The 24018-nt window shown below is 47.9% G+C and overlaps 1 pseudogene; it reads right to left on the bottom strand.

The window, feature by feature from the left end:
* Positions 1-23766: 23766 nt before the first annotated feature.
* Positions 23767-24018, bottom strand: part of LOC137816253 (uncharacterized) — a 13522-nt pseudogene continuing 13270 nt past the window's right edge.

The following is a 24018-nucleotide window of genomic DNA, read 5'->3' as shown; positions in this document are numbered from 1 at the left end:
AAGCCTTCACGCCTCTACTCAAACTCTTTGAACTTCCTTCCTCATCCTGGGTAACCTCCTCGCGTCAACGCGTTCTTCGAAACAAGGTACCCCCTGATTCATGAGCATGCACTGATACCATTTAATGCTTTCATTATGATCGTATCAACTATTCTGGGACTCTTTCTGCATTCGTTTGATTCAAATTGATATTTCTATTAGCTTCGTTGCTTTGAATGCACATTTGTTTTTCATTTCCTGAATGTGTGCATGTGTCTCGCTTGTTTGCTTTCCTTTGTTTTAGATATTCTGAGTGATGGACTATCGAGCCATGTACCCTTGGGCTTCTGATACCCTCTTAGGAGAAATAGTACGTTATATGAAGAGTGAGCGACCAAAAAAGTGTATCCTAGGTAGGGAGAATGATAGGGGTCTTAAGGTAGTGCCTTGTAAGGAGGATGAGCCAGTATGCTGCGATGAATCCTCATACCCAGATGATCCTTTTTGTTACTTCTACAACACGGTCTTTAAAAAAGTTCTTCTTCGCCTTCCCCTATACAACTTCGAGAAAGAGCTCCTCATAGAAATAAACGTTGCCCCAACCCAACTACATCCAAATAGTTGGGCGTTTGTTCGAGGTTTTTATATCCTCTGCACCCACATTGGCCATCTGCCATCAGTGGAGGCTGGATGAGATGCCTCAATGGGAACGAGAGGTGTGCCTCTTCCTCTCCAACTTGAAAGTGGTCTTTGACACCGCCACACTTATAAGCAAAAAGTTCTCCCAGTGGGACTCAAGACATACATTGGTATCCTTCATTCTCTTGCTTTTACTGATATTAACTTGTGTGCTTGCTTGTTGATCCACCTTTGTTCTCTTCCAGACAGTATGCTCAGACTCAACAAGAAAGACTTGGCGACTAGGGCCAAGAAGATGAAGGTTGTTGCCCAAGCTTCTTCGGCTAAGGATTTGAAGCTTAACGTTGTGGCTGAGGTCGTCCCTTTGATGATGAAGAGACCTATCTGCTGAGCACTTTGCCTCAGATGGTCGCGTGCCTTCCCCTCGAGCCCAAGCTCCTCCACCTAGCCCAAGCTTTCACAATTCTTTGAACAATCTCTAAACCTTTTTGTATATATCAATACTTTTATTTATTTATCTTGCTTTTCTTTATCATACCTCGACTAGTGTAATGTCTTGGTGAACACGACTATCATAACTTAATCAACTGATAATAACGTAATCAACCACCTTATCAATACATCGATCCAGCATGGTAAATCATAGCGCTCTTAGCGGAGCTATCTCATGGATGACATGTACCTTCTAAGTGCGAAGGATATCACCCTTGCTCGAGCATTAACTAGCTACCTGAGTAAGGAATTAAAGCTTTCGATATGATCGTGCAGGACTTGTGCATTTGGAAATTTATTTGCTTTCTTCGCAAATCCTTCTTCCAGACTAGGGTTGACTTGGGCATCTGACTTGGGGCCAATTTCTTTGTCGATTCTGCCCTTGAATGGCCCTTAGTGGCTGGGAGTATCTAACTTGAGTGTTGGCCCACCTGTCAAGTCTACTATTTGATAGTTTCCGTTATTTAGAGTATTTAACCTGAGTGTTGGCTTACACACCAAGTCTACCCTTAGCTGATGCCAAGGTGGGTCGCTCTCTATACCTTTAGCTGTGTACTTTTAGGTATTGTTGGTTCAGTACCCTTTGGACTTATAATCTTACTGAGTAGAGAGCGTACTACCTCAAGGTGTATGCTTTAGAGTGCCTGGGCTCAGAATCTTACCAAGCCAGATCATCTTTCCCTAACTTAAGTCAATCAACCTTAGTTGTGGCTAACTATGTTTCAAGGCACCTGAGCTCAGAGTCTTACTAAGCAAAGGTCGCCCTTTCTGATATCCAGTTATAGATATTTCTTTCATAACTTGTTGGCCTTTAGAATGTCTGACCTGGGTGTCATCTCACACACCATGTCTACTCTATTTTGGCCTTTTGGTCGGAATATCTGACTTGGCTTACATGCCAAGTCTACTTTTGAACAATTTTGATTACTTTGAGTATCTAACTTGGGTGTTGGCCTACACGCCAAGTCTACTCCACCCTCTAGAGTCTCGATCCGTATGCTTCATTTCCGAGTGCCTCTACCATGCGGAATGGGCCGGTCCACTTGAGAGACAACTTGTTATCCAACTGGTAGGGGTGAGCTTTCCGCATCACAAGGTCAACAACTTAGAACTGTCGAGGTCTAAGCTTGGACCTTTGTTTTTTCTCTGCCTTTCTCTTCTTAGCTTTGACGCATGGTTGCTCACGCACCTCTTCAAGTAAGTCCAAGTTCACCTTCCTCTCTTCGTTAGACTCTTCTATCACGAAGTTTTGGAACTGCGACGAGCTCTCCTGGATCTCCACAGTGATCATGGCGTCTGTTCCATGCACCAGAATGAAGGGTGTTTCCTTCGTGATGGATTGTGGTGTGGTGTGGTAGGCCCACAAGATTCGGGGTACCTCATCAGCTCAGGTCCCCTTAGGCTTCTCCAACCTCCTCTTTAGACCTCTAAGCAAGACTCTGTTGGCGGACTCAACCTGTCCATTTGTCTGAGGGTGCTCTACCGAGGTGAACACCTGTTTGATGCCGAGCTCTATGCATAGCTTGCCTAGCTGATGTGAGTTGATTTTAGGATTGTTCATTTGTATGGTGACACTTTACTTAGATTTGGATTTTAAACAATTATAGGTGATAACCTAAGGAAAATTCCCACTGGACATTAAATTAACAAGTGTTAAGTAGATGTGAAGGTTCATTTCCATAAGGTCAAAGGAAAAACACAATTAAAAGTGAAGATGAATGACAAATATGGTGCGTAAATTTAACAAACACAAGGTGAGTAAGAATGTGGACCGAATGGTATTAAAAGGAGGAAAAACAAGAATAAGACATGTTTTGGATTTGAAAATTGAAATGGAAATGGAATGGAAAAAGATGAGTGAAAGGAAACTTAGGAGATGGAGTTGAGAAGATGAAACACGCTACATGGATTTGTGATTTGCTCCAAGATAAGTGTGAATGTCGCCACTTGAGAGGTCTCAATTTCTCACAAGAAAAGACAAAAGTTTAGGGAGACAATGCTCACACACTCTAACACAATTTGTGTATAGTAACTTTACTCTTAATTCAACTTGTGAATTCATGAGGTAGGCCTCCCTATTTATATATTTAGGAGCCTTGGAGAGCAAGCTTAAAGGGTAGAAGGGTAAAATAAAATGTGGTGCGGTTTTTAGGGTAGACTTTAGTCAAAACCAAACCCTATGCATCATTCTAGAAGCTAGGGTTTCCTTTCTACCCTAATGGACTTCTCATAGGCCCATTCTTATGTCTTCACCTCCTAATTATGGTATTTAAACCTACTCTATGTTTATTCTACCATTTGGACCCCTCATGTGAGCCCAACTTATTTGCAACATTTTTCTAAATATTTAAGAAGACTAGTAGGAAGAACTTTAGGTGCTCCGGTCCTTGTCCAATCCTCCTACTGATGAGGTCTTCCCTTGATTGTTGAGATGACCCTTCATAGTTGGTATCCTTGGTCATCTTCTTGTGGATTTGGGTCATATCATGCCCCCAAGATTGGAGAGAATTCGACCTCAAATTTAGAACTCCTACAAATAACATAGTGAGTTTGTACACAAAGAAGATATTTCTAAATTTAGTATGTGAAACAAACTCATGTTCATGAAGCTTTAGGAGTTCACATGGTGAAAATGTGTTAGTGAAAATCCTCTTAGAAGGGTAGAACCTTTGGGAGGTTTTTTAAGATCATCCCTAAACTTCTTTATCAAAGATTTTAAGTATTTCGAATTATTTGGGAATGAAAAAGAAAAGGAAGAAAAAAACCTTTGAGGTGAAAGGTTGAGACCCGTTTTATCTTGTCCTTCTTTTTCTATTTCATTGCACTTTTGGTTTTTGTTTGATTGTGGTCTTGAGTTACCGCTTGTAACATTATGGTTCTTTTATTTGGATAATTGGCAGCTATGTTCCCAAAACTTAAACATTTAAAACTTTTAGTTCTTGAAGTTTTGGTGGGTGACTTAGAGGTAGAGGGAGAAGGAGTGTGTTTAGAAACTTTTTGGTGAGAAGTGGTTTCTTTTGAAAAATTGGAAGGATGAGTTTTTGTAAAATCTTCGTTTGTATTCTTCCAAGAAGAGTTGTAGAAGCCATCATTATGAGTATTTTTTTAAAGTTGTTTTCTTCAAAAAGTTGTGATTCCACCTTGATGGCTAGGTGAACCACTTTCTTTACAGAGGAGTACTAATATAATTCTACAATATCTTTAATTTCTCTTCTTAAACCACTTACAAACCTTGCTATCTTTGACTCTTCATTAGCATGCATATTAAGTTTAGTCAAAGTTGTTGCTAAGTCTTTAAAATATTCATCTACCATCCTAGGTCCTTGATGAGGCCATTGAAGCTTCAACAAGTGTTCCTTCCTATAAGGAGGAGGAACAAACTGCGTGCATATGCATGCTTTTAAATCATACCAAGAGACCACGGTTGGCCTCTTGTTTAGCCAAATGTCCATTACAGTTTGTTGCCACCATTGGTTGACATAGTCTAAAAAAACTAGGGAAGCTAACATAACCTTTTGGTCCTCGGTGACCTTATACACATTAAAAAGATGTTCAACCTTAGCTTCCCATGCTAAATACAAAGAAGGGTCATTGGACCCACTAAAACCAGGTAACTTTACAAAAGCAAAAGAATGTTGTGGTTGGTGTTGATGGTGTCGTGCATCAAAATTGGTCAATCTCCATTCGTCCTCATCTTCTTGATGTTTCCTTGCATGAGCTTCTTCTAGTCTTTGCAATCTTTTTGCAAATTGGATAAGTTTTTCTTCTTTGTGGACAAGTTGCTTCTTGACCTCCACAAGTTCTCCCAAAAAATGGGCTAGGATTGCGGTTTGGATGATGCACCACTTGAAAGATGAGCCATCATAACAAGCCAACAAGAAACACAAGTAACAAATAATTAGAGAAAAGAAGTTAGAAGAAGGCAAAGCTTACGGCAAAAATGAAGTAAAAGCACTCAACCACTTAAAGAAATTTTTTTTCCCTTAACCAAAGTCTTTCTTGTGGTATGAACACTCTCAAGTGAAATAGGACAAAGCCTCCACACTTGCTCAAAGGTAATTTCACCACAAAACTTGAAGAAAGAAAGAAAAGACAAACAAGAAAAGCTTAAAACAAGAAAAGTGTTGAACAAGATGCTTTGATGTCTCCAAATCTAAGAGGAAAGCTTGAAGACCTTGTTGCTGGGTGCATGAGTGTTGTCTAGTTGTTTGAAACTTGTTAATTCACTCCTTAAGATGATCCAAGTTTGTACCGCCCTGGTAGTCGGAAGTGATGACGTGGCACCAAGCTACGGTATAGGCGTGTTGACGAGACGCCAGGTTGGCAGAAGGGAAGGAAGTCGGGGGGCTCGTGAAGTCGCCAGTTATTAAGTTGGTGTGCTCCGATCTCCAGCACACCAGAACCGGCGGTCACCGGGTTAAAGATGAAGTCGCCAGATGTAAACTCAGGCGACCAAGTGATTAGAGATCGCGGAACAAGCACATCGCTGAAGATGAAGGTGGTACAGATTATGAAGGCGGCCGGCGAGACCACAGGGAAGGTGTGTACGAAGGCACCCTAGCTCGCCAATCCAGTAGAGATCGCACTCCAGAACAGCTATGCACTGAGTAGTATCAGGCATAAGTAACTTAGCCAAATGAGAGTCAGAAGCAGCGCCCAAGTCAAGGAGGCTCCAGATGATGGCACGTGTACAGCTGGATGCGAGCCACGTGTCCAGGTCTGTAACTGCCAGGAGAGAGAAAGTGTCCAGGTATATAAGGGTTTCCCAACGAACTTCTGAGGTACGCACGTTCAGATTGTCTTCTTTACGCTTGCGAGTTCTTGAGTATACTGTGAGAGAGGACTGGTTCACAGTTCCTTGAGAGTTCTTGAGTGTTACTCTTGAAGTATTTGGTGGTTCAGTCACTGACTTGGGCGTTGGAGTGCGATCGGCCGCAGCGGCGCCGCTCTGTTCTTTTGCAGGTTCTTGAGGTGGATCGTGACGAAGGACGCAGGTTGAAGCGGCGCACACGTCGATCCAAGTTTGACGAGGCAAGCTTCAACGTTCTGGTCAACAGGCAGGATCATCAGGCGCCCACCGTGGGGCCGTGTAAAACCTGTTCCCATCCACAGCGTGAGTTCTTGGAGGTTTTTGCAGTTTTCTGTGTGGTTGTGTGCTGGTGCAACCATCGTTCGCTGTTCGTCTAAATTTTGTTCGGTGATTTCGCGTTTTCCACCGTTCGTTTGGATTTTTGTTCGGTGAGGTGAAGTTTTCTGCTGCTTACGCGAGATTCGTTCGGTGAAATTTGAGTTCTTTGGCTCGTTTGGTTTTTTTTGTGGGAGAAGCGGTGGTTTCTGGTGGAGTTGTAGGTTTCTGTGGAGGTTCGCTGTGTTCTTGAGGTTTCTTTCGCAGTTTCGCGAAGTTCTGACCGATTAATCGCCGAATCGATCGTCGCCGAAGGAAGTGTTGTTCGTTGCACTCTGTGAGTCGTCAAGTTTCATGAGAAAAATGAGAAGCAACCGTTCAAGTCCAGTTGCGCCTGTTGCTGCTGAAGGCGCCGACGCCATGACCATGGCGCAGATGGTGGAGATTATGCGTTCGTTGCAGGCGAATGTGGAAGCCTCGCGTATAGAACAGGCGAGAATGCATGAGGACCTGGTCGCCTCTCGGGCCAGGAATGATGAGCTTAGCAAAGTGACTGAAGAGCTGCGTCAAGCTCTTCAGGAGCAGCGAGGGCGTCCTATTGCTGAAGAGGTCGCGCCGTCAACGCCGCCTCGTGTTTTTCCTATGCCTTTCGCTCAGGCGATTACTGACACGCCTATTCCTGCGAGTGTGGAACCTGTTAAGGCTGTTTTCACTGGCGTGGAGGATCCTGAGGCTCATCTCACCACATTCCATACACAGATGATGCTGTCAGGAGGATCAGACGCCGTGTACTGCAAGATGTTCGTGAGCACACTCCAGGGAACGGCGCTGGAATGGTTTGTGAGCCTGCCTACAGGTCACATAACCAACTTCCAACAGTTCTCGAAGATTTTCGTCGAGCAGTACATCGTGAATAAGGCACCGCCCAGGGTGTCTTACGATTTGTTTGATATATGGCAATATCAGGGAGAGTCCCTCAGGGACTACTTGAATCGCTTTGGGGCGCAGATGGTCAGATCGCCGGCCAAAGATGAGGAAATGCTGGTCTACGCATTTAAGAAGGGCGTGCTGCCGGGACCATTCTGCGAGGCATTGATCAGGGCTCACCCCGCCACGTTTGCTGAGGTTAGGCGACTTGCGGTGGCCCACATCGCCGACGAGAGTGAAGTCGCCGAGAAGAGAGGAAGCGTGGCTCCCGCTAGGCCATGCGCCCAGACCAAGATCCAGCCACAGAGGGTGCTGGAGACAGCGGCGCCCAGAAGGGATCAGAGGACTCGCCATCCTTATGATCCAAGGAAGAACAAGGGCAGGGGCCAAGGACGCCCGCAACCAGCACGCCGGGAATACAATCGCCCGCCTAAGCACAAGTTTGTCATGGGATTGGCGGACCTGATCGCCATTCCCAACATATCAGCTAGGTTGAAAGCGCCCGAGAAGGTAGGCGACAAGGTGCTGGGACCAAAGCCAGACGCCTGGTGTGAGTTTCACCAGGGCTTTGGCCAGACCGTGGATTCGTGCTTGGCTTTAGGATACCAGCTCGACGATCTGGTCAAGAGCGGGTTCCTAAATGACTATTTGCTGGATAGAAGGACGGGGGGCGCGTCGAGCTCCCAGCCAGCAGGTGCTGAGGCTCAGCAGCACGAGATGCCTACACACGGGGAAATCCACACCATTGCAGGGGGTTTCTCAGGGGGTGGATGCACCGCATCACATAGGAAGAGGTATGCGAGGTCTATGATGACGATGGATATGTTTGAAGACCACTCGCCGGATGTGGACATTACGTTCACCAAGCAAGATCTTCGGGACGTTGTGCCTCATGACAACGATCCCATAGTCATCTCGTTGATTACAGCGAGAAGAAAGGTCCACAGGGTTCTGGTGGACCAAGGAAGCTCGGCAGACGTGATGTTCTGGCCGACTTTCACGCAGTTGGAGCTGCCCCTTGACCAGTTGAGGCCCTATGGAGGGTGTTTGTATGGTTTCGCTGGTGACCAGGTGGAGGTCAGGGGGTACATTGAGTTGAGGACTACGTTTACAGATGAGGCGGGTTCGAGAACAGAAAAAATCAAATACCTTGTCGTGAACGCTCCTTCAGCATACAACATTGTGTTGGGAAGGCCCACGCTCGACAGAATAGGCGCCATACCATCAACCCAGCACATGAAGGTGAAGTTGCCGTCTATGGAGGGGGTGGTGATCACCATCAAATCCGACCAGAAAGAAGCGAAGAAGTGCTATGAGAATAGCCTGAAAAACAAGAGGTCGGTAAGTTACGTAACAACCACCCCGCCTCCCGGTGTGAAGCCCAGATCGACGGTAATAGAAGAGATCGCCGGAAGAGACGTAGAGATGGTGGACGCTGAGCTGGGGGAGGGGAACGCCGGTCTGGAGGAAGAAGAGGCAAGGAATCGCCCTGAGGAAGCGAGGGAACTGGGAATTGCCAGGGCGGTGATCGCCAGAGAAACCAGGCCAAAACTTGTCGAGCAGTGGCTCGAGAGAGAGATCGGAGGAAAGATCTTCAAGCTGGGAAGATCTCTGGAGGTCGAGCTCCAGGACCAGATCGCCAAGGTGATAGAGCGGCATCTGGATGCGTTTGCATGGTCCGCTTCGGACATGCTCGGGATCGATCCCGACTTCTTGTGCCACCATTTGGCGATGGACAACTTGGTGAGACCAGTACGGCAGAGGAGAAGAAAGTTCAACGAGGAGAGGAGGTAGGCGATCAGGGACGAAACCCGGAAGCTCCTCGCTGCAGGCCACATCAGGGAAGTCCAGTACCTTGAATGGCTGGCAAATGTCGTGCTGGTGAAGAAGAGCAACGGGAAATGGCGCATGTGCGTCGATTTCACTGATCTAAATAAGGCTTGTCCAAAGGACTCATATCCTTTGCCAAGCATAGATGCCCTGGTGGATAGTGCTGCAGGGTGCAAGTTGTTGAGTTTCCTGGATGCCTTCTCGGGGTATAACCAGATCAAGATGCATCCCATGGATGAAGAGAAGACTGCCTTCATGACCGAGAGATCGTGCTACTGCTACAAGGTGATGCCGTTCGGGCTGAAGAATGCGGGGGCCACGTACCAGAGGCTGATGGATCGAGTACTTGCACCGATGCTGGGAAGGAATGTGCAAGCGTACGTGGATGACATGGTCGTGACCTCGCCAGAGAAAAGCAAGCACGTTGCGGACTTGGAGGAGTTGTTCACGACGATCGCCAAGTTCAGGTTGAAGCTGAATCCAGAGAAATGCATCTTTGGCGTGGAGGCTGGAAAGTTCCTGGGATTTCTCCTAACTGAAAGAGGAATAGAGGCCAACCCGGATAAGTGTGCCGCCATCTTGGCGATGAGGAGCCCGACCACGGTGAAGGAAGTACAACAGCTCACAGGTCGGATGGCCGCCCTATCTCGCTTCGTGTCGGCTAGCGGAGAGAAGGGCCACCCATATTTCCAGTGTTTAAGGCGGAATAACAAGTTTGCCTGGACGAAGGAGTGTGAGGAAGCCTTCGTCAAGCTGAAGGAGTATCTGGCGAGCCCGCCGGTTTTGTGCAAACCGCTGGTGGGAACCCCTCTCAGGTTGTATTTTGCTGTAACAGAGAGGGCGGTGAGCGCGGTACTCGCCCAGGACCAAGATCAGGCTCAGAAGCCTATTTATTTTGTTAGTAAGGTGCTGCAGGGCCCCGAAACGAGATATCAGGCCCTGGAAAAGGCTGCGCTGGCTGTGGTATTTTCGGCGAGGAGGTTACGCCACTATTTCCATAGCTTCACGATTCTGGTGATGACCGATCTCCCTATCCAGAAGGTTTTGAAGAAGCCCGACGTTGCGGGAAGGATGGTGAAGTGGGCAGTGGAGCTGTCGGAGTTTGACATTAAGTATGAGCCCCGAGGCCCGATTAAGGGACAGATCTTCGCAGATTTCGTGGTCGAGCTCTCATCTGAGACAACACGAGTTGAAGGGGACGACTTTCGTTGGGTGCTTTCGGTGGATGGATCGTCGAACCAGCAGGGTAGCGGCGCTGGGGTCATCTTGGAGGGACCCAACGGCGTGCTGATCGAACAATCTTTGAGGTTTGCCTTCAAAGCCAGCAACAATCAAGCAGAATATGAGGCGCTGATCGCCGGGATCTTGCTGGCTAAAGAGATGGGAGCAAGGGTCCTGATGGCTAAGAGTGACTCGCTGCTAGTCACGGGGCAAGTAACAGGCGAGTTCCAGGCTAAGGATCCACAAATGGCGGCTTACCTGGAGTATGTACAAGAATTGAAGAGTTCCTTTGCCTCCTTTGAAGTGGTGCATGTGCCCAGAGAGCAGAATGCCCGAGCTGACTTGCTAGCTAAGCTCGCCAGTTCAGGCAAGGGGGTAGCCAGAGGACGGTGATTCAAGAAACTCTGAAGACGCCGAGAGCATTTGTAGCAGATCACCTGGTTCTTCAGATAAGCAAGTCGACGGAGAAAGCGGCGAGGAGTCACAAATCCTTGACTCAAGAGACCTTGAGGTCGCCAAGAATAAGGGCATGTCGGGGAGAGAAGGTGAGCATGACGCAGGTCTGCGCTACCCATGAGCCAGAAACCTGGATAACACAGTACAAGCGGTGCCTGGCAGATGGCCTTCTCCCGCTGGATCCGACAGAGGCTAGGAAGATAAAGAAGAATTCTAGCAAGTTCACATTGATTGATGGTGAGTTGTACAGGTTTGGGTTCACTCACCCACTCCTGGAATGTGTGCATGGCGAGAAATGCACGAGAATTATGGCAGAGCTCCATGAAGGGATATGCGGAAGCCACGTCAGGGGTCGAGCTCTGGCCGCAAGGACTCTCCGTGCAGGTACTACTGGCCAACGACGAGAGAAGATTGCAAGAGGTATGTGCAGTGTTGCAAACAATGCCAACAGCACGCCGATTGGCACAAGGCGCCTCCCGAGGAGTTGAAGTCGATCTACATCCCTTGGCCGTTTCATACATGGGGAATCGACATCCTGGGACCTTTTCCGCTGGCGATCAGGCAGATGAAATACTTGGTGGTGGCAATTGAGTATTTCACCAAGTGGATCGAAGCAGAACTAGTGGCCCAGATCACCGCACACAAGATCGAAGGCTTCGTGTGGAAGAACATTGTGTGCCGGTTTGGTGTGCCCAAGCGCCTGGTGTCGGACAATGGGACTCAGTTTGCAAGTCACCTGTTGAAGAAGCTGTGCGAAGGGGTGGGAATTCAACAAGTGTTTGCATCCGTCGAGCACCCTCAGACGAATGGCCAAGTAGAGTAATCCAATCGAGTGTTGCTAAGAGGCTTGAAGAGAAGGCTAGAGAAAGCCAAAGGAAGTTGGGCTGAGGAGGTACCCCGTATAGTCTGGGCGTACCACACCACCGAGCAGTCAGGAACCCATGAGACCCCGTTCAGCTTGGTCTATGGGTGTGACGCAATGATTCCAGTGGAGATCCAGGAGAGCTCGCCGAGATTCCAAAACTTCGTAGAGGAAGACTCGAATGAGGAGAGAAGGTTGAACTTGGATCTACTGGATGAGGTCAGGGAAGAGGCGAGATTAAAAGCTGAGGCGGTGAAGAGAAGGATTGAACGAAGATATAACTCGAAGGTGATGCCGAGACAGTTCAGAGAAGGCGACTTGGTGATGAGGAAAGCCCACCAGTACGAGATGGAGAATAAGCTGTCGCCTAAGTGGACGGGACCGTTCAGAATAACCGAGGTGCTCGGGAACGGCGCCTACCGCTTAGAGACATTGGAAGGAGGGGCGATTCCTCACACTTGGAACGCCACGCACCTCAAGTTGTATTACAGTTGAGAACTTTGTAAGTAAAGACAAACACGAAGTTATACTACTATGTCTCTGTTAAAACAGTTTGAAGGGGGCACTCTTTTTTCCCTAAGGAGGGTTTTTAATGAGGCCACCCAATAAAGAAGAGTTTTCGAAGCTTAAGGTTGTTTTAGATTGCATGCTTGCTGTTTTCCAAAGTTTTGAAGAAAGACCTTGTCACTTATATGTGATTTAAGGCAAGTTAAAGATATATTGCATGCTTTCTAAAAAGTTTTTAAGTCCTCATCGTCTTTCGGCGATCGGAGGCACCAGTTAAAGTTAAAGTCCTCATCGTCTTTCGGCGATCGGAGGCACCAGTTAAAAGACCTCAACGCCCTCGCGCGTCCTGAGGCAAGATAAAGACCTCCTCGCCGTCGAGCGAGTGCAAGCGAGAAAGAGTGAAAAGTCCTCAGTGTTTCTGGGGGGGAGAAGATGTAACCCCTGGGGCAATGTAGAGGCACCAGCGAAAAGTCCTCAGTGTTTCTGGGGGAGAGGAGATGTAACCCCTGGGGCAATGTAGAGGCACGAGTTAAAGACCTTCTCGCCGACGAGCGAGTTCAGGCGAGTTAAAGACCTTCTCGCCTATGAGCGAGTTCAGGCGAGTTAAAGACCTTCTCGCCTATGAGCGAGTTCAGGCGAGTTAAAGACCTTCTCGCCGATGAGCGAGTTCAGGCAAGATAAAATCCTTCTCGTCTCGAACGAGTTCAAGTATGGTGTAAAGGGTGGAAGAAGTTTTGAGGGTGGCTAAGGTAGGTTCAAAGAGAACGCCTAGCCACCCGGTCTCTGGTTCTGAAGATCAGGGAGGTAGAGAAGGATCCGAAAGGCGCCTCTACCCCCAGATGAAGGAACAATGGCCAAGTTATGAAGCCAGGAAGAGGCTGATATCGCCAAGAGTCTTTGGCGACCAGGAGAGATTCAAGCAATGGCAAGAAAGTCAAAGACCCGTTTTGATGAAGCAGATCGGGTGGGCTGTGTCTCAAGCCATTAATTGAGGTGAAGTTCGTTATTTGAAGAGCGATTTTACGCTAGGGTTCATTACCTTGAAGTTACAAGTTGTTAGAGTGTTTTGTTCGAAGATCGGCGGTTCGAAGCAGTTAAGTACACAATTGCGCTTACGAAATTACTAAGTTATTTCTTTGAAGTAAATCGTGCAAGGAAAGATAAAGCAGACAAAGAGGTTATAAGAAGAAATACAAAGACTTTATCATTAAGTAACACCAGTTCAAGGCACATATACAGTAAAGGGGAAAGTCTATTACAATCATATGTAAGGAGAAAGCATAAAAGTAGTGGATGGAGGGACTCAATCAGTCTTCAGCAGGAACAACCTTCCCATCCACCACCTCGTTGTTAAGGGACACCATGGTAAGATCTAAATCGGGATACAAGCAGGCGAACTGTTCCCGGGCGGCCTCGAATCCAGCAGCAAGAATCTGGGCAGAGCTCAGCTCAAGTTCTTCGATTTGTTTCTTTAGCCCCTCATTCTGTTGCTTCAGCTCTTCAGCTTGCTTCTTAAGTTCTTCAACTGCTTCCTGAGCTTGAAGAAGGTCTTCAGTAACCTTCTTGGATTCTGCCTGCACCTGGCCCAGTTCAGCGGCGATCTTCACGTTCTCTTTGTTGGCTTCGGCAAGCTTGGCCATGGTGTCGTCTCTCTCCTTTTCCACCTTCCCCAGGAAGACCTCCCGATCGGCTGACCTTTGTTCGAGCTTCTTCACCTTGGCGGCGTCAGTTTTAATCAAGGCCTCCAGGTCAGCCACTTTGACGCGATAAGGTACTAGCTTGCTCTCCAGCTCAATCTTCTCTTGCGCCAAGAGCTGCACCTTATGGCGTAGATCGGTGGCCTCCTTGCGCGCCACCCGGAGCTCGGTGCTCATGGCATCTTCTACTCGGGAGTGCTCGATCTCGGCGAGTGTCAGATTGCAGGATAACCTCTCCGCCTCAATCCTTATGGAGTTATTCTCAGCTCGGAGTGTGAAGAGGTCATCCTGGAGCTTCCTGGTGGAGCTCTCCACAGCTTTAGATATAATGGAGGGGAAATCCTCCGCCATCATCTTTAGTTTTGTTGAGAAGGGCTCCCACATCCTCCTGACCTCAAGAGAGAGGTTTGCTTGTGGAGGCACCGGGTGGGCTTGTTGTTGGTTTTCGCCGCCACCTTCTTGAGTTGGTTGCTCAGCGGGTGCTTCTTGGCGTGGTGGCGACGTCGAGGATTCAGTAATAAGAATTGGAGAGTGGTGAGCACCTTCATCCCCGACTGGTGCAGCGTTTGCGGTTGAGGCGTTTGAAGGAGGACCCCCTCCAGCTGATACATAAGGCGTGGAGGCGCTCGGGGGGTTCTCCATGAAGTTGGCTTCGGCGGCCTCAACCACAGGAGGCGCGAACGCCAATGGAATCGCTTGGACTGGCGAGGCAGGAGCTGGTGGAGGAAGCAATGTTGCAGGCGGAGCTGGTGTGGATGGCGGTGTTGATGTTGGAAGTGGAGGCGGAGCTGGTGTGGATGGCGGTGTTGATGTTGGAAGTGGAGGTGGAGCTGATGGTGAAGAAGGCGCCACCCTCTTCCTCTTGGTGACAAGGCCATCTTCCGTCGCCTCATCATCTTCTTCTTCTTCCTCGTGGACTACTTGGGGGGCTTTCCTCTTTGGTTTCCTGAGGATAAGCTTCTTGCGCTGATTGGCGGGCTGGACATCGGGAGGAGTTGGGCCTTTGGGTGGCGATCTGCCCTGTGCAGCGGCGATCTCCACCACCGAGTTTGGCACGGTTTGGGAACCTGATGCCAACCCGTGGGCTCGGGCGAGCGCCCTCAGTTCAGCAAGTTTGCCCTGGCCCAACATACGATCTGCATAATGCAAAGATGCATGGGTCAGCTCAGAGAGAAAAATAAACGCATAAGTCAGTATGCAACAGAAAGCAGATCAGTGGTGCAGAAAATAAAACCAAAGTCTTGTGCACAACGCACAAGACGCCCAGAAACAGTTAACAGAGGTAATGTCAAAATAAAGACTTAGACGTTGAGGTGAGTTCTAACCTATGCGAATTTCGAGTTGATCTTCGAAGAACACGAAGCAGATGAGCGTGGTGGTGAGGAAGGTAATGTTGGCGTCTGCCACACTCTTCCAGAAGAAGCATAGGTCCTTGTCCAAAGCACCCATGCTATCAGGACTCCTTGGCCTCCTGAAGCTGCCTTTGGACTCTTTGTTTCCCTTGTTTACCCAATACAAGGGGAAACCGTCGAGCAGTGAGGCGTCCTTATCGTTTGGCCGCACTTGGACGAACTTGCCCTTCCAGTCTTTGTAGGATTGCTGGAAGATAGAGAGGATCGACCTCCTAGCAATCCCGTTCAAACTCACCCACAGGCGATCTCCTGGGTGCTTGGCTTCAAAAAGAAAGAGGAAGACGTCCACTGACGCTGGCAGCCCCAAGTGGTCGCACATTATCTGGAACGCCCGCACGAACTCCCAGCTGTTGGGATGGAGCTGGGCGGCGGCGATGTCGAGCTCGGTAAGAAGCTCCCTTTCAAAGCGAGTGAAGGGAAACCTAAGTTTCACCTTCTTGAACAGGGTGGTGTAGACGAAGTAGAACGGCCCACCGTTGTTCCCCTTGTCGTCGGCGCAAACTGGCAGGTCGGGGGGGATAGGTAGCACCGTTATCTTTTCGTCGTGCTCCTTGTGGAACGACTGGTGAGGCTCATCCCCTTTCGTCAGTCGAAGAACCGCCCCAGCAGAGTTTACTGAGGAGGTTTCCTTCAGCAAGGTCGAGGTGGCCCATGGGTATAGTTTTTTGAAATCTGGAGAAGGGACGGAGGCTCCTCCGGCGACGGGTGGAGTGGCCTGAGCCAAGTTGGGGCGGGAGGGTGCAGGCCTCTCAGCCTGAGAAGAAGAAGCACCACGTGCTCGCGGTGGGTTGTGTGCTTGAGATGAGGGGTTTCGTGACGAGGGAGGAAGATTTGGGGTGATCTTTGAGCGAGTCATTGCGAAAGCTGCAGAGGAAAAAGAAAAGAAAAGGTGATCAAGGTTCGCAGAGGCTGACTCGATCGTGAAAGAAGGGTGAAAACGAACGAACGAAGGTTCGTTGTAATAAAGACGAAGCCCTAAGTTACGAAGAAGGAGAAATAGAAAAAACAACCCACAGCGTATCCACCAGACAGTTAAAGGATGATGCGAATCGGTTAAAATGCAGGAAAAACCAGCAGAAGAAGTAAAGGAAGTACCTTTTTATGATCGGAAAAATGATGAAGGAAGTTGGTGATTCAGGAGGTTGAAGAACGTTGAGAGCTTTTGCAGAAGAAAGTTGAAGCATCTGAGAATACGAAGAAAGTGATGGAACGGTGGAGTGAAATGGGTTTAAGGGTTTTTCGAATAAGTTTGGGAAGCGCAAACGGCAATTGAAGGTAACCGTTGATGAAGCCACGTGTCGAGCGATGGGAGGAGTGTTTGGTGGAGCGTCAGAAAAGCAGAAAGTACAACCGCTTGGGATTCTGCGCCAGTGCCACGTAGATCGGTATTGACGTGACTCCTTTAGTCTTTTCGCTAGACAAGTCTTCGCTCAAGACTGGGGGGCTTGTGTACCGCCCTGGTAGTCGGAAGTGATGACGTGGCACCAAGCTACGGTATAGGCGTGTTGACGAGATGCCAGGTTGGCAGAAGGGAAGGAAGTCGGGGGGCTCGTGAAGTCGCCAGTTATTAAGTTGGCGTGCTCCGATCTCCAGCACACCAGAACCGGCGGTCACCGGGTTAAAGATGAAGTCGCCAGATGTAAACTCAGGCGACCAAGTGATTAGAGATCGCCGGAACAAGCACATCGCCGAAGATGAAGGTGGTACAGATTATGAAGGCGGCCGGCGAGACCACAGGGAAGGTGTGTACGAAGGCACCCTAGCTCGCCAATCCAGTAGAGATCGCACTCCAGAACAGCTATGCACTGAGTAGTATCAGGCATAAGTAACTTAGCCAAATGAGAGTCAGAAGCAGCGCCCAAGTCAAGGAGGCTCCAGATGATGGCACGTGTACAGCTGGATGCGAGCCACGTGTCCAGGTCTGTAACTGCCAGGAGAGAGAAAGTGTCCAGGTATATAAGGGTTTCCCAACGAACTTCTGAGGTACGCACGTTCAGATTGTCTTCTTTACGCTTGCGAGTTCTTGAGTATACTGTGAGAGAGGACTGGTTCACAGTTCCTTGAGAGTTCTTGAGTGTTACTCTTGAAGTATTTGGTGGTTCAGTCACTGACTTGGGCGTTGGAGTGCGATCGGCCGCAGCGGCGCCGCTCTGTTCTTTTGCAGGTTCTTGAGGTGGATCGTGACGAAGGACGCAGGTTGAAGCGGCGCACACGTCGATCCAAGTTTGACGAGGCAAGCTTCAACGTTCTGGTCAACAGGCAGGATCAAGGACTTAAAACTTTAACTGATGCCGCCAATCGTCGAAGAGCGATGGGGACTTTAAAACTTTTTCTTAGAAAACATGCAGCATAACTTTAAAATTGCCTTGAATCATGTACGAGTGATAAGGTCTTTTTTCTTAAAACTTTCGAAACAACAAGCATGCAATCTTAGAAACTTAAACTCTTTGAAAACTCTTCTTTATTGGGTGGCCTCATTAAAAACCCTCCTTAGGGAAAAAAGAGTGCCCCCTTCAAACCGGTTTAACAGAAAGCTTGCAAATCTCTTCATGTTCGTTTTTACTTACAAAGCTTTAACTGTAATATAACTTGAGGTGTGTGGCGTTCCAAGTAAGAGGAATCGCCCCTCCTTCCAATGTCTCTAAGCGGTAGGCGCCGTTCCCGAGCGCCTCGGTTATTCTGAACGGTCCTGTCCACTTAGGCGATAACTTGTTTTCCATCTCGTACTGGTGGGCCTTCCTCATCACCAGGTCGCCTTCTCTAAACTGCCTTGGCATCACCTTCGAGTTATACCTTCGTTCAATCCTCCTTTTCACTGCCTCAGCCTTACCCTTGCCTCCTCCCTAACCTCATCCAGTAAATCCAGATTCAACCTTCTTTCTTCGTTCGAGTCTTCCGCCACAAAGTTCTGGAATCTCGGCGAGCTCTCCTGGATTTCCACTGGAATCATCGCATCACATCCATAGACCAAGCTGAACGGGGTCTCATGGGTTCCTGACTGCTCGGTGGTGTGGTACGCCCAAACTATGCGGGGTACCTCTTCAGCCCACGATCCCTTGGCTTTCTCTAGCTTTCTCTTCAAGCCTCTTAGCAATACCCGATTGGCGGACTCTACTTGGCCATTTGTCTGAGGGTGCTCGACGGATGCAAATACTTGTTGAATTCCCACCCCTTCGCACAGCTTCTTCAACAGGTGACTTGCAAACTGAGTCCTGTTGTCCGACACCAGGCGCTTAGGCACACCAAACCGGCACACGATGTTCTTCCACACGAAGCTCTCGATCTTGTGTGCGGTGATCTGGGCCACTGGTTCTGCTCGATCCACTTGGTGAAATATTCAATTGCCACCACCAAGTACTTCATCTGCCTGATCGCCAATGGAAAAGGACCCAGAATGTCGATCCCCAATGTATGAAACGGCCAAGGGCTGTAAATCGACTTCAACTCCTCGGGAGGCGCCTTGTGCCAATCGGCGTGCTGCTGACATTGCTTGCAACACTGTGCATACTTCTTGCAGTCCTCCCTCATTGTAGGCCAATGGTAACCTGCACGGAGGGTTCTTGCGGCCAGAGCTCGACCCCCGACGTGACTTCCACATATCCCTTCATGGAGCTCGGCCATGATTCTTGTACATTTCTCTCTGTGCACACATTCCAGGAGTCGGTGTGTGAACCCAAACCTATACAACTCGCCATCCAATCATTGTGAACTTGCTAGAATTCTTCTTTATCTTCCTAGCCTCCATCGGATCTAGCGGGAGAAGGCCATCTGCCAGGCATCGCTAGTACTGTTGTTATCCACGTGTCTGGCTCGTGCGTAGCGTAGACCTGCGTCATGTTCACCCTCTCTCCCCGACATGCTCTTATTCTCGGCGATCTCAAGGTCTCCTGAGTCAAAGACCTGTGACTCCTCGCCGCTTTCTCCGTCGACTTGCTTATTTGAAGAACCAGGTGATCTGCCACAAATGCTCTAGGCGTCTTCAGAGTTTCTTGGATCACCGTCCTCTGCCTACCCCCCTTGCCCCGAACTAGCGAGCTTAGCTAGCAAGTCAGCTCGGGCATTCTGCTCTCTACGCACATGCACCACTTCAAAGGAGACAAAGGAACTCTTCAACTCCTGCACATACTCCAGGTAAGCCGCCATTTGTGGATCCTTGGCCTGGAACTCGCCTGTTACTTGTCCCGTGACCAGTAGCGAGTCACTCTTAGCCATCAGCACCCTAGCTCCCACCTCCTTGGCCAGCAAGATTCCGACGATCAGCGCCTCATACTCTGCTTGATTGTTGTTGGCTTTGAAGGCAAACCTCAGTGATGAGAATCAAAAAGATGTTATCAATAGACAAAATGGACAAGGGCCAAAGCATTTAAAGTTCTTCTTATTAGTCTTTGCAAAAGATGAGGCCCAAGCCCAAAGCCCAAGCCCAAGCCCAAGAAGGCCCAAGCCCAAGAAGCCCAAGTTCAAACAATGAGGGGCAAGGCCAAGCATTAAATAAAAGAGCATCATTTGAATGACTCTTGTAGGAGGTGTGGATATTAAATAAATAGGTGTGAATGTATTAGAGAGAGTCACTTTGTCCATGTGACTTAGTAGGGGGGTGTAGGTGTAGTTTTTAGGAGGTGTCATAGTAGAAAAAGGTCACACCTCCCATGTGACTTGTTTTTGGTGGGAATTTCAAATGAGTTTTATTTGAAAATTCCCACCTATTTTTCAGCACCTCTAGGCTATAAATAAAGGTGCTTAGCTTGTACAATTCAGATTGGAATTTTATAGTAGAGAGACTATACTCAATTTTGGAGAGAATTTGTGAGTTTTGAGTCTTCCTCTTCTTTGCCTTATCTTGTGAGCTATGGTGAGCTTCAAGTGGTGGCCTCCATCACTTATCTTGGTTCAAGGTTCCAAGTGGCGTGAATGGCTTCTTCCAATTCTCAAAATCCCAGCAAGCATCTTATTCTATAAGTGTTCCTCTTCCCTTTCTTCAATTTTCCATTCGGTAGTTTGATTCCTAGAGTTTACTTCTTTTTCTACCGTTTATTTTGTCAGCATTGTGTTCTTAATTCTGTTTTGGTTCAGTAGCTATCATTTAAATTCTGTCCAGTTTTAATTCTTGTTCTCTTTCCTTTTGTTTTGATTCAATTTGACAATACATGGACTTCAATATGAGTCTTGGTTGGTGCTTAGTTTTGGTGAGTTCTTGAATTTAGAACATTGATCCAATTCTAAAGTAAAGTGCCTTTCAAAATCCAGCTCAAGTTGTTCCTAAGAATGTCAAGAATCATGTGTTCTTGCACCTTGGGGGGGGAGTTTTGCCTTGAGCGACGGCGATCTCCACCACCGAGTTGCGCACGGTTTGGGAACCCACCGCCAACTTGGAGATCGGGCGATCGCCCTCAATTCAGCCAGTTAACCTTTTCCCAGCATGTTATCAGCACAAGGCAAAGAATAGGTGAGCAATTAAAACAGAAGCAGAAAATACAAGCATGTCTGTACAGGGATAACACAAGCAGCACATAGGTTAATAACGGAATGCCAAAGTAGAAACGGAAAAAATGCCAAGTTGGTGTTAAATTTGATGGTGAGGTGGGGCTTACCGATGTGGGCTTCGAGTTGGCCCCTCGAGGAATTCGAAGGTGATTATTGAGGAAGTGGGAAAGTTAATGTGGGCATCAGCCACCCTCTTCCAGAAAAGGAAGAGGTCCTTGTCCAACTCACCCATGTTGTCAGGACTTCTTGGCCTTCTGAAGTTTTCTTTGGAGTCCTTGCTCCCCTTGTTTACTCAATACAAGGGGAAGCCATCGAGCAACGAGGGGTCTTGATCGTTTTGACGCACTTGGACAAACTTTCCTTTCCAGTATTTGTAGGATTGCTGGAAGATTGAGAGGATCGATCTCCCAGCAATCCCGTTTAAGCTCACCCAGGGGCGGTCTCCGGGATTCTTGGCCTCGAACAAGAAAAGGAAAACATCTACCGAGGCCGGTAGTCCCAAGTGCGCGCACATGATTTGAAATGCCCTCAGAATGCCCAACTGTTGGGATGGAGCTGGGCAGCGGCAATGTTGTGCTCGGTTAGTAGCTCTCGTTCAAAGCGGGTGAAGGGAAACCTGAGTTTCACTTCTTGAATAAAGTAGTGTAAACGAAGCAGAACAACTCACCGTTGTTCCCCTTGTCATCCGCGCAGATTGGCACGTCGGGAGGGCAAGGCAGCACCATTAACTTGTCGTCGTGCTCCTTGTGGAACGAGAGCTTGGGTTCGTCCCCTTTCTTCAAACGTAGCACCGCCAACGCAGAGTTTACTGAAGAGGTCTCCTTCAGCAAAGTTGGGGTGGCCCACGGGTAGAGTTTCTTATAGTCTTGTGTAGGAATGGAGGCTCCTGCGGCGACTGGTGGGGTTGCTGGAGTGGGATTGGCGTGAGGAGGAGCAGGCCTCTCAGCCTGGTGAGAAGGAGCATCAGAGGCTCGTGGTGGATTGCGCGCTGGTGGAGGATTTGCCCCAGGAGCAACCCTACGCGCTTGGGGTGGAGGGTTTCGCGATGAAGGAGGAGGGTTCGCGGTGGATTTCGCGTGAGCCATCGCAGGAACTGCAAAGGAAAAAGGAAAGGGATGAACAAAGGTTGCAGAGAACGACTCGATTGAGGACGAAGAAAGAAGAACGAACGAACAAGAGTTCGTTGGGATGAACGTGATGGAAGACGAAGCCCTAAGTTACGAGAGGGAAGAAAAGGAAAAAACAGCCCACAACGTATGCTTCAGACAGATAATGGATGATGCGAATCGGTCAAAATGTAGCAAATATCAACAGAAGAAGTAAAAGGGGTACCTTTTGATGATCGGATGAGCGTTGAAGAGAGTTCGAGATTGAGGGAGTTGAGGAGCGTCGTGGGATGCAGAGAAAATACTTAGAACTTTTGAGAATGCAGAAAGATGATGGAATAGTAGGAACTGCAAAGGGTTTTAGGGTTTTTCGAACGTTTTCGGAAGCGCAAACGACAGCTGAAGATGACTGTTGATGAAGCCACGTGTCGAGCGATTGGAAAAAGGGGTTTGGTGGAGCGTCAGAAAAGCAGAGGGTACGAACGTTTGGGATTCCGTGCCAGCACCACGTATATCGACGGTGATGTGACCTCTTAGTCTTTTCGCTGGACAAGTCTCCGCTTAAGACTGGGGGCTTGTGTACCGACTAGGTAGTCGGGAGTGATGACGTGGCAGCAAGTGGTAATATAGGCGTGTTGAACGGAACACCTGGCTGACGGAAGGGAAGGACATCGGGAAGTTCGTGTAGTCGCCAATCGTTAAGTTCGCGTGCTCCGATCTCTAGCATATCTAAACCGGCGGTCACTAGGCTTGTGTTGTAGTCGCCGTATGTTAGCTTAGGCGACCAAGTGATCAGAGATCGCCGAGAGGGGCACATCGCCAAAAGATCAGGAAAGCTTGTTCAAGGCCTTCAAAGGGCACGAGTGCGAAGGATGAAGTTATCAGATGATCATTCCCTAGCCAGAGGTTGAGCCCAGGGAACAGCTTACCAAAACATACACGATGAAGCAAGTGAAGCAGATCATGATGGCGGCCGGTGAGACCACAGAGAAGGTGTGATGTGATTCCACTAGCACAATTAGAATGATTCTTGACATTCTTAGGAATCATCTTGAGTTGGTTAAGAGCTAGGCACTTTATCATAGAAATGGATCAAGGTTCTATGAACAAGAACTCACCAAAACTAGTGCCAAAACACAAACTCATATAGAAGTTCCAATTATTGTCAAATTGAACTGAACAAAAAGGCACAAAAGCTAAGCAAACTGAAATTGAATGCTGGAAATTAAAATGAACCGAACAAAAAGCTGGAAAATGAAGAAGAAAGATGAAGAACGGCAAGGCATAAAGAAAGAATCGAAGCAACACAAACTACAGCTGAAACTGCCGAACCATATTCAACAAGGAAACAAGCTAAGACAAGAAAATAACAAAAGAAGAAAGGAAGGAGAAGAGAGTGCTCATGAAGATGGATGTATGGTCGGATGATCACGCCACTAGAAGGATGGTTGCTCCTAGATGAGTGTGCTGCCACCACTTAAGGACACCATGGATCCTTCAAGATGAGACTAGAGAAGAAGGCTCAAAAGCTCTCCAATGATCACTCAAAATTTGATTATAGTTTCTTTTCTCTAAAAATTCAAATATGCATTTTACAAAGGGAGCACCTCTATTTATAGCCTAAGGTGCTGAAATGCAAGCTACACAAATTCAAAAACTCCCTCCTAAAAAGCTTCTAGAATTGGTGCCTAAAACAAAGTATGAGGAAGGTGTGACCTCTTTCTTCACTTTGGCACCTCCTTTTCTACTCCTACACCTATCTACTAACACACCCGCCCTAAGACTCCTAACTAAAGACTAAAAGATGCTTTAACAATAGAGGTTTCTAATGTTTCCCTCTAAGCACCTTCAACAATAGTCTTTATTATTTAATACTTGGCCTTGCCCTTCATAGGATGGACTTGGGTTTGGGCTTGGGCTTTGGGGTTGGGCCTCTCTTTATTTTATGTCTTCTTTTAATTCTGAGAAGACTAGAAGGAAGAACTTCAAGTGTGATGGTGAATTGCCTCTTCCTTCATTAATAAAACCTCCTTTACTTGACTCTCATCATACTCCCCGAGTTGGAGAGAATTCGTCCACAAATTCTGAATCTCTGCATATAACAAAGTCAGTTTACTTTTACAATCAAAAGTGTAAGAAAAAGGAAGACATGACTTAGCAGATGGAACCAAAGGGATTGCAGAAAAGGATGTCCTATAAATCGACCAAGTTGGAAAAATTTGTTTGGGAATGATGATGTTTTTTTGGAAAAAGACCTCTTAAATGGTGAAACCATTAGGAGGTA

The sequence above is a fragment of the Phaseolus vulgaris genome, chromosome 10, assembly GCF_000499845.2.
Source record: "Phaseolus vulgaris cultivar G19833 chromosome 10, P. vulgaris v2.0, whole genome shotgun sequence".
Classification (NCBI taxonomy): Eukaryota; Viridiplantae; Streptophyta; class Magnoliopsida; order Fabales; family Fabaceae; genus Phaseolus; species Phaseolus vulgaris.
Note: the sequence above shows the minus strand (reverse complement) of the source record. Positions and strands in the feature narration are given on the sequence as shown.